This window comes from Amblyomma mixtum, chromosome 8 (assembly GCF_055824585.1).
Source record: "Amblyomma mixtum isolate Tamu chromosome 8, ASM5582458v1, whole genome shotgun sequence".
In the NCBI taxonomy this organism is placed as follows: Eukaryota; Metazoa; Arthropoda; class Arachnida; order Ixodida; family Ixodidae; genus Amblyomma; species Amblyomma mixtum.
This window is the reverse complement of record NC_143019.1, coordinates 121,219,822-121,236,226: the sequence shown is the minus strand read 5'-3', so window position 1 is coordinate 121,236,226 and position 16,405 is coordinate 121,219,822. Positions and strand designations below refer to the sequence as shown.

At 48.6% G+C, this 16,405-nt stretch overlaps 1 pseudogene; it reads right to left on the bottom strand.

Moving 5' to 3' along the window:
• Window positions 1-11,169: 11,169 nt before the first annotated feature.
• On the bottom strand, window positions 11,170-12,582 carry LOC149334147 (uncharacterized; annotated as a pseudogene).
• Window positions 12,583-16,405: the final 3,823 nt, after the last annotated feature.

Sequence of the window (16,405 nt, the reverse complement as noted above, 5' to 3'; positions counted from 1 at the left end):
CTCCCCACGCGCGAACGCCACTTATCATGGGGCCTTGTGCCCAACGCCCAGTGCGCGCAATGTGGAGCGCGAGAGACAGCGCGACACACTTTCTTTGAGTGCCGTGTTGCCCGGATAATGTGGTGGCAGGTGTATCGGATGTTTTCAGTTCGTGGCGGGCCAGGCATCCGGCAACCACGGGATTATTTTGACAAACTAGTGTTTATGTCCGCTATGTTTGTTTTGTGGCGTCGCCGCTGTCTGGCCGAAGCCCGGCGTCAACCGGCGACGGCTATGTACCCCGCGTTGCAGAGCCTGCGTCTCCTTATCTGGCAATACCTGTCGAAAGGCTTGCAGCGGATGGGGAGGCGCGGTTTCTGCGACGGTGGCACACACGCTTCTTTGTCGTGCACGAAGGTCGGCTGGTTATGCCGGCGCTGCGGTATTAGCCGAGCCGACCCCCCCCCCCCCCCTCTCTTTACCGACTTTTGTTTTGTTGGTTTGTTCGAGGATGGTGTTGTATAATTTTGAAAGGGCCAATCACCCTGAGAAAGATCCTTGCCCCCCCCCCCCCCCCCCGTGCTTCGTTGCTACGGGAGGCTGATTCTTCTTTGTCCAGTGTTCGTTCTATGCACTATAGGCTGTAATTTGTGATATGTACGGTGTGTTAAAATAAGGTCATGGTGTTTCTGGGTGGCCACCCACTTTGTATACATTTGTTTTGCCCTCAGTCATGAGTGTGTATCCAATGCTTTGTTTGTTTGCACTGTTGAATAAAATTCCCTTTTATTCAGTGCCCGGATGAGTGGGATTCGGTCCCCTGATGTTGGCTCTCGGTCTCGGCGTGACGCCACCACACTGCCGACAACGGGAGCTAAAAGCATTTCATGCTTAAAACCGACTTTTCATGTCTGATGAAGCGTTTGTTTTCGCGACAATAATCTTTTCCCGCCAAAGCCACTACGTAGCTCGTCGGCCATGACAGCCATGTTGGCGGTGGCAGGCAGAGGCTACAAAGGCAGCCAAACCGGAAAAGCGGGCTTTCTGCGTTGCTATTGGCTCGCTCCAGCCGCCGCTTCCGGTCTCACCGGACGCCACGCGTCAATATCTGTCGGGTCCAGGTCGGCGGCAGCGGGCGTTCTCGACGCCGGACGTCGAGTGCGCGCCTTCGGGCGAAAATCGCTGACTTGCCGCCGTAAAAACACTCTATATATTCAGGCGTTCACACGTTCCAGGTGACTTTCGTGAGGCGGATGCAGGGAACGATTGTTGAAGCAGTCGTTATTTGCATCCGCTAACAGACATCAGCTGGAACACGCCAGCGGCAATCGCTTCGCCGGACGGGTTGTAGCGATGCGCCGATTCTCAAATGAATTCGATTTTAAAGCGTAAGCTTTACTAACCTCTTCGAGTGAAGAAGTGGTGGTGTGTCAGCCACGTGATGTACCACGTGACTCCCCGCAGCTGCATCCGCGCGCCGCCGCCGGTTCGCCAGCTGTGTCCACGTGACTAACACGTCACTCGCCGTTCGCTTGAAAGGGAGACGGCGCTGTTCTCGCGTGCATACACACTGCCGCCTCGCAGTATCTCGCTATGGATGAAGCTAATGAAGCGAGTGGGCCGGCACTGTCTACGCCGTGGGGATGGTCTCGTAGACGACGGGCAGAGTCTGATCCTCCGGCTGACGTTGCCAATCAGGCTAAGTATTTAGCCAGAGGTAGGGAGAGAGAGAGAAAAACTTGATTACGGCAAGTGTGTTTAGACCCCCCTTGGGTCCCTGGACCACCGCACGGTCCCACTCTACGTCGGAACGTTCATGTGGTGTTTGTCCATGACGTCGGCACCCCGAAGCACCGCAGCAAGCTGCGATGGCGGGTCCGGAGACGAGAGCACGACCTCCCAGTCCTCCCAACTTGATAACGTGGGCTGTCCCTGCGGGGGAGGATCAGCAGGGCAGCCGAAAAGGATGTGGGAGAGTGTGGCGTGAGGGTCGCCGCACAGGGTGCATGCAGGGGAGGTGCCACAGTAGTGGGATAGCAGCTGAGGGGATGAGAGAGAGCGGGTCTGGAGGCGTCTCCAGAGGATCTGTTGGGAATGGGTAAGGGAGGGGTGTGGAGGAGGGTCGGTCTCTGCCGCTAGCTTGGCACGTTTAACTTCTCTACCTCTGGCTAAGCCCGCTTGGACCGTCGGACTTAGCCAGAGGTAGAGAAGTTAAACGTGCCAAGCTAGCGGCAGAGACCGACGAAGAAGGGGACCATCCACTAGCGGAACGGCGGCTGAAGGATGCCGAAAGGCGGCAGCGAAGAGCTTTGGAGGCAGCCGCTGCTTCTTCTGCCTCCGCCAGGACTTCGGCGACAGACAAAAAGGTTCAGCTAGCCTGGCTTAGCAACACAGCATAAACACGCATAACAAAACTTTCGCTTACATGACCGGGCTTAGCGGAGTTAAGCTGGCGCCATTTTTCCCATAGAGTGTCTAAATATTCGAGAGGGAACATCAGTGTATAATTGACAGCGAGGTGCTGGAAGTGGCAAGGGAATGCGCCCAGTTAGGGCAGGTAGCGACGACTGATCCTGGTCACCAGAGGGAAATAGCTAAAACAATAAAATGCGCTGCAGCGTATCCGGCAGGTTCTCTCAGATCATGACTGGTAGCTTACCAGCATCCCTCAAGAGAAAAGTATAGAACAGCTGTATCTTAGAGGTACTCACCTTTTGGGCAGAAACGTGGAGGCGAACAAAAAGAGTTCAGTTTAGATGAAGATGAAGTATAGATGAAGGATAGCGCGGCGAGCTATCGAAAGAACAATTATAGGTTTAACGTTAAGATGCCGGAACAGGGCGGAGCAGGTGAGGGAACAACTGTTGGTTAATGACATCCTACTTGAAATCAAAAGGAAGAAATGGGGTTCGACAGGGCACGTAATGCGAAGGCAAGATAACCGCTGGTCCTTAAGGGTAACGGAGTGGATTCCAAGAGAAAGCAAACGTAGCAGGGGGCGGCAGAAAGTTAGGTGAGCGGATGAGATTAAGAAGTTTGCGGGGATAACGTGGCCGCAGCTGAAAGAGGGCAAGGTTACTTGGAGGGATACGGGAGAGGCATTTCTCCTGCAGTGGTCGTATTCCGGCTGCCGATGATGACCTAGAGGGAAAGCTGGTACCCTTGTCTATGCGTGTTTCTTAAAGTGCAAATCATGCACCGCCGGAATGCCGGGAATACGAGGTTTTGTGTTTGGTTTGCCTAGCGTTAGGCCGAAAGCGTGGATTGTACCTTAGGACTGATTGCGCCGTGATGGTCTCCTCTGTGAGCAGATGAAATTATCTTTATCCTGCATTTTTCACGTGTTCCATAGACTTAAAGCAAGTGAAAGATGGGTGTTACGCTGGTATGGAAAGTCTTACAGCGTTTCTTCGTACAGTTTTTCGTATTTTCAACTGTGGAACATTGTAAGGTGTTTCAAAAGAAACAATTACCCTGTGTATCCATTCTTCCTATGTGCAGCGAAACATTAGTTTTATAGTTTGTCGATCGCTCGCAACAAGTAGTTTATAGTGTCATAAAACACCAATATTAAACGTTTTGGGGGGTATCAAAAAGGTTAATGCAAAAAAAATTCATTCCTTGAGAGGGGAGATGTGCGGACATATTGACTGTTATAGCAAAACCTTACAATATATGAAAATACTGCGTTAAAAAACTATTTCATCTTCAGCAATTCGCTTCTCTATAATGTCCGAGGAAGTTCGGTCCTTAGTAGTGATGCTGCTGATGATGCAAATAGACGCTTAATTTCTTCGACTTACAAAAAAAAACCGTCTCAAAAGATGTTGGATACCGGATATCTGCTTAACCTAAGCTCCTTCTTTCCTAAGAATGCTCGTAAATGCACTTAAAAGCTCTATCTTAAATTCAAAGACATTTTATGACTTATGACTTTCATGCCATGCCTGGAAAGCACCATCTGGAGTCAAAAACCATCTTTAATATCGGCCTCGCTATTACACATGTTGAATGCTGCTACTCGGTAATTGAAGTCAAGGGACTCTTTAGGATTTTAAATGGGATGACTTTGATTGTATGAAGCTCACGGCATCTTCGAAGAATAACTGCAGATGATATCGTAGCTATGACGTCTCGGCTATTAATTTAGGTGGTGGCAAGTTCTTTCACACTATTTACTAGGCCGCGGACGGTCGCCGTCTCAGCTCGCTCAGATATGCATGTCGGTTTCTGCTCGGCGCTAAACGATCGCAGCATGGGCCATACCAAAAGTTGTCCAGTTGTCCAGAGGTCCGTACCCAAGAGCACATGTCGCATCGGCGCTCCTCACAGAAGCACGCGGAAGTCAACTTGCTCGGCTATTCCACTTAGCGAGATAAAGTGCACCCGCACAAAGCAAATCTTCGCACGATCCTGGAATTTCCTGCGCCGAAGGAAGTGAACGCCGAACGCTGCTTCTTAGGAATGGTCCACTATAGTACCGGCATATCATTCCCATTTGCGTACGCCTCAAGCCACAATCAGAAAGGTACTTAGAAAAATAACCCACGGGGGATGGGTAAAGGAGTAGCAGACAAGTCTTCGTGAGCTCGCACAGGCAATCACCGACACGGCGACAGTGAACTGCCGGACTTAGGTCATTTCGGGTCCAGAGAAATGCCAGCGATATCGGAGCGCTCGCAGTGTTTCTACAGATGGAGAACAAATAACTGCTACCGCTGACATTTGCAAGCCTTGCGCTCATGCCAACAGACCTTAACTACTCCGTGAGAGTGAAATAATGCTTCGCAGTGATCTGCGAAGTCCTGAAATGATAGATGTACGGTAAAGTTGTCGAAAGAACTCTTCGTTCAACTTGTTTGACATCCCAATTTCCGTTCTTTCCCTCTTCTCAAGACAGCGCTTTTCAAAAATATGGGTACGTGCAAGAAACAAGGTTTTACTGTCGAAACCGTCGACATGGTTTTGGCATTGCGAATCTGCCTTTGTAACCCTAGCGGCAGGCTTGCGCATCGGCCCTGACGCTGCAACTCTTTAATTTCGAAGTGCACTACAGGAAAGGTTCCGCAAACGTGGCTGACAAAGCGATGTCGCAGGCGCCGATAAATAAATTCTCGGTGGTCGGCGAAGAGAGAAAGCCAGCGCAAAACATCCCCATGAATTGGGATAGAGAAACTATGCGGAGAAAAACGTCTTTCAATTGGATGCGCACCTCCTGCAGTGAACTTTCGCCTGCAGAGAGCCTTCAGCCTCCAGACGTTATTGAGGCTGAGCTGAAAGATTTTACTGTCGGAGGCTGGTCGCCAGGCTCAGCCAAGAAGCGGAACGCCAGACCATTCTGGCCAGAGGGCGTCCGGAAACCGCAGGGAACGCGATAGGCGCGAGCCCTATAGTGCATCTTGTACTGCTGCACGTGCACGAGCTGGAAAGCTTCCCCTTGAGGTCGACTAAGTTTTGCTGCAAAAAATAGGGGACAACCAAAGAGAGACATTGCTTATTGACGGCAAAGGCAGAGAGGTAACTGAAGCAACATAATGCGATAGCATGCCCTGTGTAGCTTGGGCGTTCTTTCTTTGACACTTTGATACTTTGAACGACTGGCGGGCAACCGACGACAGGCCCATTTGTTTTCTCTGCCACCGCATTGACCGCAACTCCCGTCATTGTTGCAATTATTGGCGCCATCGTAGCACTTACTGTCCTCTAAGCTCTCACCGCAACGACGGACAGCCCAGCCACTTCACGCCCCTTGCAGCCCTGCGTAGTGCTACTGTCGACGGCCAGCATAACCACTCCATCCACTCCCCGTCCTCCCTATACGTCGGCAGTCTCACCAGCAACACTTTGGTTTGATCTAGTTATTTGTAGCATGACACGTTTACGCAAACAGCGCACTGGCGGTAAAAAACGGAGACAACACACACCAGGCGTCAGTCCCGTCTTGTGTGTGTTGTCTCCGTCTTTTAGCGACAGTCTCGTCCGCCCCAACGCCGTCGCGCCACCTCTTGGCCCCTACGGACGCGTCCAAGCGCAAAACTAAACGCTGCAGTGCCTGGAGGTGATGCTGCAGCACAGCCCCAGTTCCAAAATCCTCGCTTAGCCTTTCGCGTACACCATTGTTTGCTCGGCATTCATGTCTATCAAGTGCCTGTGAGAGTCCTGCTCGATACGGCCGCGCATGTATCCGTGATGAGTTCAATCCTACGACGCCGCCTCAGAAAAGTACTGGCCCATGCACCCAAAGCCGTTCTTCGCGTTGCCGACGGCGGAACGCCTCCTGTGGTTGGACTATGCACAGCCCGTCCCGGACTATGCGCACACTGTCTTTACAATATCGGCAAACCGAGCGTACCTTCCACTCCTGAACCTTGCCTCGTCCATCCAGCCGCTCCCGCAAGGCATCTCACTCGCAGCGCAGTGCCCTGCTGCCGAATGGGTTATATCAGTGGTGGACAGCTGCATGCTTACCTTCCACTCATCATTGCCAGTTGCCTGCGGCCACATCAACAGAGCAACCAACGGATGACTACGCCGACATGATCGCTTTTGACCTGCCACCGATACAAGCTCACGATCTTCGGTGCCTCTTATCATCCTTTAGCGACATCTTCGACTTTGATGCCCGTTTTTGGCTCGTACCTCGGTGGCGACGCATCGCATAAACACCGGTGATGCCGCTCCTTTCCACAGACGTCCGTATCGAGTGTCCAGCGCTGAACGCACCGTCATAAATCAAGAGGTGGACAAGATGCTCGCAAAAAACATCATGGAGCCCTCATCAAGCCCTTGGGCTTCACCAGTCGTCCTGGTAAAAAAGAAGGACGGCAGCTGGCGCTTCTGGGTTGATTACCGGCACCTCAACTACATCACGAAAAAGGACGTATATCCTCTCCCGAAGGCAGATGATGCATTAGATTGCCTCCACGGCGAAAAATATTTCTTTTAATTTATCTTCGATCTGGGTACTGGCAAACCGCTGGTGATGAAAAGGACCGCGAAAAGACCACCTTCGTGACGCCTGATGGAATAAACCAGTTTAAAGTCATGGCGTTCGGACTCTGTAAGGCGCCAGCTACCTTCGAACGAATGATGGACTCCCTTCTTCGCGGCTTTAAGTGATCTACCTTCCTCTTTTACCTAGACAATGTTGTGTTTTTCCAGCCTACTTTTACCCCGCACCTCCACCAAATATGTTGCGGGATAGAATATATTTACAGTGGGCACAGGAGAGCAGCTACCATGCGGTTGCTGCTAAGAACTCCTTTCTGCTTTCTTCTTCAGTTTGCTGTTCTCTACTCATGGCTTTCACAATCTGACTCGTGTGTCGTTTCTGCATCTGCATCGGATTCCCTGCTGCATCTACCGCCGCCAGAAACCAAGAACAGCCTTCGATTTCTGATCACCGAAAACGTCACCTTCACGCCCGTATCTAGTGGGACATCGACACTGCCGCCAGCGGTAGCGCTCCAGCGGCCAGATTTAAGCAACTGGTCTCTCCAAGGCGCTTCCAGTGAGCACTGGAGAGCAACTACCATGCGGTTGCTGCTAAGAACTCCTTTCTTCTTTCTTGTGCAGGTTAGTCACTCTGAATCTCTACTTTGCAAACGTAGAAACAATATGTGTTTGCTGCTCTTCCCTTGCCTACAAGGTCTGGTTGCCACTCTGAACGATTTTGTATGCACTGCTATGCTGCTATTAATTTCCGGGGACGTGGAATTAAACCCAGATCATGGAGGCGCTGACCGTCAGTACAGTGAAGTTATGGCCGCCATAGCTGCTTTGTCGTCCAAATTTGACGCGCGTCATACTGAAATGATGAATGCCATAGCGGAACTTAAGGTCAACCATGAAGCCCTTACTGAGACTGTTTCCCACCTCTCCAATAGAGTGGCTGCCGTGGAAGCCGCGGTTGAGTCTCTTGAAGATACGCCCTCAGGAACAGATATTGCTAGCGTAGTCCAAGGAGCAACTTCAAATGAAAACGCTGTGCTCGCGTCAAGTCTAGACGATCTAGAGGATCAATACAGACGCGATAACTTGATTTTCTATGGATTCTTGGACAACTTATCAGAGACGTTGGTACAATCAGAAGCCCAGATACAACACTTTCTTTCCAAGTGTCTCAATATAAATTCTTCGGATCGCAATTCATACAGCCTATAGATTAGGCACATTTAATGTCGGCAAGATACGGCCTGCTATTACCAAATTTGCATCTTTCAAAATGAGAGACTACATACTTTCTCAAAAATCAAAGTTTAAAGAAGAGGGTGTGTCAATCGGCGAAAATGTTTACAAAGCTACCTGACGATTGAGGAAAGCACTAAATGACTTTGGAAAGGCTAGCGGTCAGTCGTATTCTTTGCGACATAACAAACTAATCATAGGGAATAAGTACTACGTGTATAGCACAACCACCGGTGAAGTATGCGAGATCGGAGCAGCAAGGAGCGCGACTCAGCCCAAAATAGGCAACACACCACCGGTTTCACCATCATTAAATTCAGATTCAGCATAACTATCTCATGTTCAAAGGGAAAGAAACTGCATATTGCTTCTTTTCACGAATATTTGAAGTACAGCCAACAAACGCACATCGCTGTCATCTCATATCGACGCATGCTCAGCTGATATAGGTTTGCTTACTGAAACATAGCTCTCAGCAATAATAAAATAAAGTGAAATATTACACTGTGAAAATCACGTAACTTTTGCAGATTAGATCGCGATTTCCGTGCAGGTGGAGGCGTACTCATTGCCGTGAACTCTGTTATCAAATCCTTCGCTCTCCCCATTGATTCACTGTTAGAAATAGTTGCACTCATGTAGCTTTTGCAACAGGCGACCATATCATTTGTGCATGTTATAGGTCCCCATCCTCAGCAGCTACTTTCTGCACTGATCTTCATGATCTCCTTAACAAATTAATTGTCCGATACCCAAAATCGCATTTATTCTTATTAGGTGATTTCAATTTCCCAAATATAGTGTGGAAAACTGGTGTTCCCTCTCTTAAGTAGCCATCCACCGAATGCATCCATTTCTTAGACACCTGTGCTGATTTCAATCCAGCAGTGCTGATTCACGAGCCCACACGCACTACCAGGAGTTCCTCTAGCACTTTAGGCATCTTTAGTACCACAGCTCCTAATTTCGTCTCTACTCCAACGTACATTAAAGGAATCAGTGATCACTCGCTTCTCCACTTGACAAGAAAAAAGTTCGTTCTGCGAAAATCGTTAAAACTACATGTGATTACAATGCCGCCGATACCACATCCATCACAGCTGAACTAGAGTCATTAATTACTGAGTACACACTAAACTTTTCCAAACGTGCCGTTGAAGATAACTGGTTATTGTAGAAACACAAACTGCTTACACTAATAGACCGTCATGTGCCTAAAAGAAAGTTTGTTTCGCATTCTGCCTCACCGTGTTTCACTGGAACCCTAGGCCGCCTGCGCAACAAAAAGAAGCGTATTTTTCGTCGCGCCAAAGCAACTAACCTTCCTGAACGATGGGCTGAATATTATCACATTCACGCAGAATATGCTATCGCAATCAAAAACACAATAAAAAAATTTTTTTGATAACACCCTCTTGTCACTTTTACAATCCAATCCAGGCAAATTCTGGAATATTGTTGGAGGCAAAGAAAGCAAAGTATATCCAAGTCGATCCCTCCGAACCTGTGTTGCTCTGTTTTAAAGGATGTATTTTGTTCCGTTTTCCTCAAAAGTACTGCTACTACTCGTCCGTCTGTGCCTAATTGCTCTTACTTGCAAACAAATTCCATTACTGTTGACTGGACCGGCTAGCAAAGTTCATTGATAATATAAAAATATCTTCTTCATCGGGCGAAGATTCAATCAACTGTAACATGCTCAAAATGAATCAGCCGTATTCTTCCATTATGCTTTCGATGCTTTTTCACAGTCTCTAGGTTCCTCAGTATTCCCAAGCGATTGGAGGGTTGGCAAGGTTGTACCGGTCCCTATGTCAGGTAACAATCATTCCCCCAATAACTGTCGTCCTATATCACTCACAAGTATTCCATGTAAACTTTTGGCGCATGCTATATATTCGAATCTCATCACTTTCCTTGGGTCTAATTCCTTTTTTGCGGCTGAACAACAGGGTATTAGAAAGACGTTCTCATGCGAAACACAACTTATATGTTTTACTAATGACCTGTTTACCCATTGTTGCGACCCTAGAAAATACCTGCAACAGCCCGTCGACAACTCCAACAGAGTTCAGTTCCTTTACGGGAATTGCCTCCGGAAATTTTGTTGCTGGGCAGATGATTGTTAGGATGTAGCGATAGCCTGATGCAGTTACAGGTAGTGGACCTACAACATCCACCACCAGGCGCCGGAACGGTTCGCTGATCAATGGCACAAGTTTCAGAGGTGCCTTATTTTTATCTTGTGATTTCCCCACCCTTTGACACGCGTCACACGTCTGCACAAATTTCTCAACATCTTTAAAACACCCTGGCCAATAAAATTCTCTCAACAGCCGGGCCTTCGTTTTTTTTATGCCGAGATGGCCGGACCAGCCGCTCCCGTGACACAACTTGAGGAGGCTAGCCCGATATTTTTGTGGCCCCACTAGCTGGTCGTTATGCACGCCTTTGCTGTCTTTGTACTGCCGATAGAGTACTCCTGCCCGCCGCTTCAGAAGGATGTTTTTTTCGCCAACCCCTCACCGACATGTTGACTCAAATCCTGGAGAGTCGCGTCGTTTGCCTGCTCAGCTGTGATGGTCTCCCGGTCTACTTTAATCAGCTCGCGAAAGCCATCTATTAAGGGGGCACTAGAGAAATTTCTAATCCGCCATTGTCCTCACTAGGTGGCGCAGCAGGCAGCTCATCCGCGAGAGCCATGGTCCCTGCATCTACCGCGGCATTTATTTCGCCGGTTGCAAGCTTTTCAGCTCCCTCAGAACTCAATTGGGCTGCGATCTCGCGGGCTTTGGAACGCGTCAGCGCGTGCACGGAGTGGTCGCCATAACTCAAGCCCCTTTTCTTTAGCTCGTCCTCCGAGCGGTTTGAAAAGAGGTAGGGGCACTCCTCTGGCAAGGTCGCTGACACCGCCGCTTCTGTATGCAGGACCCCAAACGGGCCCTCAATGGTGACTCGCGCGACAGGAAGACAGACACTGTCCTCCTGAGCCACCTGCCGCATCTATGCGCACTCGCCAGTAAAATCTTGGGGTGAAACGAGCGAAGGGTGCATTACATCCATTGTGGCGGCGGAGTCGCCCAGGACGCGACACCGTTGCCCATTCACGGTCATTTCACGCATGTACGGCTCAAGTAGGCGCATATTTTCGTCGTCGAGGGTAGTGAGTGAAAAAACCAGCTTAGACCTTCGACAGCCGCTCGCGATGTGCTCTGGCTCGTGACAGCGGAAACAGACTGCTGGCTTCCTCGCCTCGAAGGCTTTAGCACGATCCTTCTCTTTTTTTTCTTTGTCAACGTCATTTCTACCTACGGGCCCTTTTTCGCGGTCCCCCTCACTTGCCCCTTTCTCTACCCTCGGTGGGGCCACTTTATTCTCGTTCCGCAATGGGCGCCTCCCGAACTCCCTGTAGGGCTTTGTTGCTGCCCGCAAGCTTTCCTTTCCTGTTTCGCGCCTCACCTGGAACTCTTCTGCGAGCTCGGCGGCGCGCTCTAAGCTTTTCTTTCCGGGCCTGTCTTGCACCCAGAGCCGCGTGTCCTCATTTAGACAGTTGTAAAACTGTTCCAAACATATTTCTTCCACAACTTTGTCACGGTCCTCGTAAACCTCCGCGGCCTTGAGTCATTCGATCAGATTTGCCCTAAGACCGTATGCAAAATCTGGGAATGACTCAGAGGGCCGCTTCCCCGTGGTTCTGAAACGTCGACGGAAGGCGTCGGCTGACAGGCGGTACCTTTTTAGCAAAGTGGCCTTCACTTTATCATAATCATCCATCTCCGCTTTTGTCAGCCGAGCAAGCACGTCGGCAGCCTCACATGGCAGAACCGTCAAAAGGTGCTGAGGCCAAGTTGTGCGAAGGAAGTTATTCCTTTCGCACGTGCGCTCGAAGTTCACAATAAACAGCCCGATATCCTCGCCCATTTTGAAAGGAGGCATCAGGTCTTTAATTTTGGGCGGCTTTGATGACGGACTGCTCACCACAGAGGTCGTGCCTGCTTTTGATTGAGCTTCAGCTAGCTTCACCTCTAGTCGCTTCTTTTCTAGCTCTACCTCATCTTTCCTCTTTTGTTCCGCTAATTCCCATTCCTCTTTTCTTTTTCGTTCCTCCAATTCCTCTTTTCTTTTTCATTCCTCCAATTCCTCTTTTGTTTTTCGTTCCTCCAATTCCTCTTTTCTTTTTCGTTCCTCCAACTCCTCTTTTCTTTTTCGTTCCTCTAACTCCTCTTTCTTTTTTTGTTCCTGCAATTCCTCTCTTCTTTTGATTTCCTCCCAGTGCTCCACTATCTTCTCATCATCAAAACCAAGGTCCTCTATCGCTTTGACAACCTGCAACTTCTTCATAGTTATCCCAGAATGAATCCCTAATTCCCCAGATAAGGAGATCAGGTCCATCTTCCGCAGCTTTCGCCAATCCATGACCGCCCTTAAATGCTCGGTAATAATGTAATCGCAAGTCTCTCAAGGATGTTGTTGGTGCAGCGCAAGGTTTAAATCCAAACAGACTACTGCAACCAACTTACACTACCAGGAAGAGCAGCACAAACGCTAAGCCTGGCAATACTCAAGGAGAGAAGGCAGTACACTCACCAAAACCGGAGCACGGACACCACGCAGACGATTCCACCGCTGCCAACCAGTTGTTGCGACCCGGGTAGCATGGCCGGGGACCGGTGATGGGACGAGGAGTATGGGAGACGGGGTTCGGAGGAAGGTAACGAAAACTTTATACACTTATTTGCATTATTTACATAGAGCGACTGAGAATGGCTCTCAGTGGAAGGGGAACGTCTTCGTCAACCGTAGTCGACTGGAGCCAGCAGGCTTCTCTCGGCCACACTCACGGCCGAGTTAAATATCGTTCGGATTCCCCAGATCCCTGGCTGGGGAATAATGTTCGACGAGCACTGTCCAATCGGATGGACCGAAGGGGATGTTCGTGTTACCACCCACGGCACGGCAGAGGCGGGCTGTTCCCCTCTCTCGCAGCTGGGTCGATGGGAAAGGGGAGATGCTGACTCATCCAGCCCGGCTGGAAAGGAATCTCCCGAAGTCTTCCAGCAGGTGAATGAACTTGCTTCCCCGCCGATTGTCCAGAACGCGAGTCGGGGACACAGAAGTCTTCAATTAACCGCCAGCGTGACCGGCGCCGCCACGTCGTCTCCGCATCCACGGTGGTTGCTCGGACACTAGCTCCTGGGCATCACCTGCCTTCGTCGCCGCTGCCAGTCACCTGCACTCCGCTTCCGCTGGGGTTGCTGCTGACATTCCTGCTGCTGACAATGGCCGCTGACATTCCTGCTGCTGACAATGGCCCTTGCCTTCTCTGCTACACTAATCCGCTGAGGCTCGGAGGGGCATTCCAAGCATCCCACTTCACCACCGCCGTCGCGAGGTTGTCGGCCTCGTCGATTGTTCACGATTGCTGCTTGATCGGGCCCACGTGGTTAGAAGTACGATCCCAACACCATGCAGACATGAGCTTCGATGTAGACTTCATGCTTTTGGACTTTGCGAAAGCTTTCGACACTGTTTCACACGATATACTAATTTTTAAACTTAGCATGCTTAACATTGATCCAAATGTACTAAACTGGATTAAAAGCTTTGTGTTAAATTGAATTCAGTACGTTTCTGCTAACGACTGTTCATCTTCTCACATTTCCGTAACATCGGCCGTACCCCAGGGATCGGTACTGGGAACTGTTCTCTTCCTTATCTACATTAACGACCTTCCTAAATGTATTTCCCATTCATCTATCAGGCTCTTCGCAGATGACTGCGTCATTTATTGCGAAATAACTGACCACACTGATTTTATTAAGCTCCAAGAAGATCTTACAGGTATATCTTACTGGTGCCATAAATGGTTCATGCAACTAAATGCTATCAAATGTAAAACAATGCATGTATCGCGTCGCAATAATATCAGTGACAACACGCGCACTTAATTTCTTCGCGACACTTCGGAATTCGTGAAGTCCTACAGATACCTAGGTGTTCATATTTCACGTAACCTATCATGGCATATGCACGTCGAGCACGTCACTAATAACACTAACCGGGTTCTTGAATACTTACGTCGAAAGTTCTCTGCTGCGTCTCTGGCAATAAAACTAACACTCTACGAAACATTAGTGGGGCCAAAGCTAGAATATGTTTGCGCAGTATGGGATCCCAGTTAAATCACATTAATAAGCACACTTGAATCCATTCAAAATCGCGCAGCACGTTTCCTCTTATCTAACTATTTCCGTCACGCCAGCATTACTTACATGGAAAACACCCTTACCCTGCCGGACCTTTCTGCACGCTTTAAAGTTTTCGACTCTGTCTTTCCTATAGAATGTATCTTCACAAACCTGTATTAAAGAACCACCTTTTTGCTCGCCTTTCATACATATCTTCCCGTTCTGACCACATGTTTAAAGTTGCTGTTCCATTTTCCAGAACAAAAATGTGTCATCATTCATTTATTCCTGGAATGACCTTCCTCCCTCCATCGCTGCCATTTCTGACATCTACAATTTCAAGACTATTGCATTTTCCGCCGTTTTGGAAAATGATATTTTGTAACATGCACAGTTACTTTATGTACCTTATCGCTCCTCTCTGTAATGCCTTCGGGCTTGGAAAGTATCCGAAATAAATAAATAAATACAGTTATTCACACAACCGAAGGGAACAGCTGCGATCAGCACCGAGAACTTCTTTTTCTTCTCAGTAAACACAGCCAGAACTTCATTGTCTTCTTCGTGTGCCTTCCTCTTGTTCTTGTTCTTCTTCTTCACCTCTTGTTCAGTTGCTCATTGTCGTCGTCGTCGTCGTCTACACGCTTCAATACGACGCTGCTATGGCGGTTCAAACCCACCGCTGTTCCGTTCCATGCAAGTCTGCCTGAGCTGCATACTAGCTTTTTTACGTATTACGTTTCGAAGCGGGTAACAGTTGTTGGAGACGACGAAATACCAAGCATAGCACCAGAGTGACGGCTGTAAATTGATGTATATATTTCGCATTTTATGCACATTCCGTTCGGAAGCGGAACAGATTTGATGACGGCAACGACATCAAAGTACAGGGCGAGATACACGCAGGTGTCCTAGTCAATATAATAAGCTAGAGGGGCACCTAAGCACTTGGTTTTGTTTGTGGTCCACGATGTTTTCGCGAAAACACTCAAGGCCTGAGGCCATTCAATCTGCCAGAGTTCTAAGCACTTCCCCAAATTCACCACTCTTCTTAAGGAATTTCCTAGTTGCTTTCATACCTAGTGCAGAATAAAAACAACCACATCATCAGTATATTACACGACACGAACACAATTCCTACGCTGTTGAAATCCACTAATTAATCAGTTCGAAGGGTACTTAAGCATAATTATAAAGTATATATGGAAAACAGCAACGGGGAAATAATGCACTCTTTGCGCAAAGACCTATCGACCTGCATTCTGTTTCCAAAATTTCTGTTCACCATAAGGCGTGCTGTGCAACATTGCAAGCATATGCACTCCACCGTTGATAATTTTTTAACATTTAAAATGATCTACGAGGGATATAGAAAAGGGAGTGGAAAGAATGCTCGTTATGACATACATGAGGGAAGTCAACGGTGACTGAAAGCAAATAGCACTGGGGATGTCGTTTTTATTTTTAAATTATTGGTTTTCATCAATGAAAGATTAATAAAATCAGAAGAAAAACAACATGCCGCCGGTGGGATCCTAACCCATGGCCTCCGAATTTCGCGTTCGACCTCCAGGTTCGGATCCCACGAGCGGCATGTGGTTGTTTTTTCTTTTGCTTTTATTGATCTCCCAACGATGAAAACAACAAATTAAATAAAAAGAGATTCCCTATACACATTGATTTCAGTGGCTGTAGGCTCCTGTCAAGTACCAAGGAAATAGTATTATTGTGAAGTACACCGTGAAAGGCATTCTCGAAGACACTAATAGCATTGCGACATGCGCTCGCGTAGTATCGCAACTATCCACACTACAGCGCGCCTTCTGACTCCTTGTGACGACACTGCGTCCTTTGAGCTTCTTGTTTGATGCCAATGGAGCCTTGGTGAAAAATATTAGGGGGCGGTCAATGCGTTTGGCGACCAAGGACTAATTATGAAGAACTCATTATGGTAAGCAACGATTTCTTTACACACTAGCAACTCAGCTCATAAAATTAAAAATTGCGAACATTGGTTCCTTGTGCACTCCTCGACGCCAGCTATTCAATCG